Genomic DNA, 2155 nt, shown 5'->3' with positions numbered 1-2155 from the left:
CAAACCAACACCGGTTATCAAGCAGTGGTAGTGGACACACACACACATGCACATATACAAGTACACACACACACACACATATATATAGGACGAACTTTTCCCAATTTCCATCTACCAAATCCACTCACAAGCTTCTAGATTGCCCGGGGTTATTATAGCAAGTGACACTTGCGTAAGTGCCGTACAGTAGAACTGAACCCGGAACCATGTGGTTGGAAAACAAACTTATTATCACACAGCTACCCCCTACATCTATGCAGAATTTTTTTTTTTTTAAACATTACTTATTTCGGTCAGTTTTATGTGGCCCAGAAAAAGACCTCAATTTCCACCCCAACCCCCCACCGTATTGGGGATGCGCAATAATCAACTGCTCTAGATTTTGAAAAACAAACACACTAATTGAAACATTCTTGAGTGCTACATTCAGTGAATCTGTGTAGCTTTTGCACGTGATCTGTACGCCATTTCACGTGTAATAGACCTGACCTTTGAACTCATTGTCACGTGTCCAGCTTTCATAAATAACTTCATTCAATAGAGTTAAACATCATCTCAAATGCCCGACATGTTTTTACTTATAAACTTCTTGTTTTCGGGATGTTTTTGTCTTTGTTTTTGACCGATTTAAAATGTTTTTTAATCTACAGGAGTCCCAGTTCTTTTGTTTCATTTTTACTGGTGTATGTGTGTACTCAGATCTTATGCATAACGTGTACAACACAGATTGAACCTGCACCAAGAAGTTTGCAACAGTACCGTTATCCTTGTGTGTAGTAGGGTCGATGAAATAAAGTATCAGGTACTGTAAGTGATTGTATTAACTAATTAGACCCCATCAAAATTGCTGATCTTTTGCCTAATTTTGAAATAATTATTATTAATATTATTGAGTGAGCTGGCAGAATCGTTAGCCCAGCGGGCGAAATGCTTAGCGGTATTTCGTCTGTCTTCACGTTCTGAGTTCAAATTCTGTCGAGGTCGACTGTGCGTTTCATACTTACGGAGTCGATAAACTAAGTTCCAGTGAAACACTGGGGTCTGCGCCGATATATATATATATATGTGTGTGTGTGTGTGTGTGTTCATTTATATACAACAAAAAACAAGATTGTAATGAACAAGCTTTAATTAAAGTCGGCTCATTTCGTCTTGTTTTTATAAATGCTTATATAAATTATGCATATATACTAACGGAGTTCCACATGTATATATCCTTAAAAGGAGTAATCCTACTGTATCATGACACATGGTAGCCGATAACCGTATAGAAGCTTTGAAATACACGTTATGAGGTTTTATCAGATGATATTAAATAAATGCACAGTATGTGTGTGTGTTTAGTAATTGTTTTTGCTTTTGTTTTTATTTATGTTATTTACTTATTCGCTGATGTTCAATTTAGTCAATCATTTTTTTTTTGGTTTGTTTTTTTTGTTTGTTTTTGGGGGAAGTACAGGGGAACTTTTCTATGAATGGATGCGATCTGACTTCACTGGTTCGTTCCCCTGTTCCTTCCTTCGTTTTTATGGAGAGTGTTAAACAACGCTTTCCGCATACTAAAAACTCCCCACAACGTTTAAAAAAGCAAACAATAATAATAATAATAATAATAATAATAACAATAAATGAATATATAAATAAAACACGTGGTATGCAAAATGGTGAGGTAAAACAATCTACATACACACACACGTACTCACACACACACAGAGGATGTGTGTGTGTGTGTATAAATTAAGCAGGGAGGTGATAAGTCAATGGACGCTAGTTAACCAAAGGATCCCTTGTCTTTCCGCTTTCCTCATCTTCAGAACCCTTCTTTTCTTACAGACTCCTGAGAACCTGTATCACCAAGCCGCCCCCAACTATTTACCCATCACCAGCACCAGCTCACACACTACTGCCGCCCCACCTTTCTTCTTTCTTCTTCTTCTTCTTCTTGTAGGTCGGTGTAAAATTTCAGGGTATCACAACATGAAACCTACATGAAATTTTTATGAACTAATGTTAACTTAGTCAGCTACTCGGATCCCTTAGTTTCCACCCGAAAATTCTCTCTCTCTCTCTCTCTCGGCCCTTCCCCTTTCTCTCTCTCTCTCTCTCTCTCTAGTTATCTATCTCTGTGTCTCACATATATACATTCTCTTTCTCT

Source organism: Octopus bimaculoides, chromosome 18 (genome assembly GCF_001194135.2).
Source record: "Octopus bimaculoides isolate UCB-OBI-ISO-001 chromosome 18, ASM119413v2, whole genome shotgun sequence".
Lineage (NCBI taxonomy): Eukaryota > Metazoa > Mollusca > Cephalopoda > Octopoda > Octopodidae > Octopus > Octopus bimaculoides.
This window is presented reverse-complemented; position numbering follows the sequence as displayed.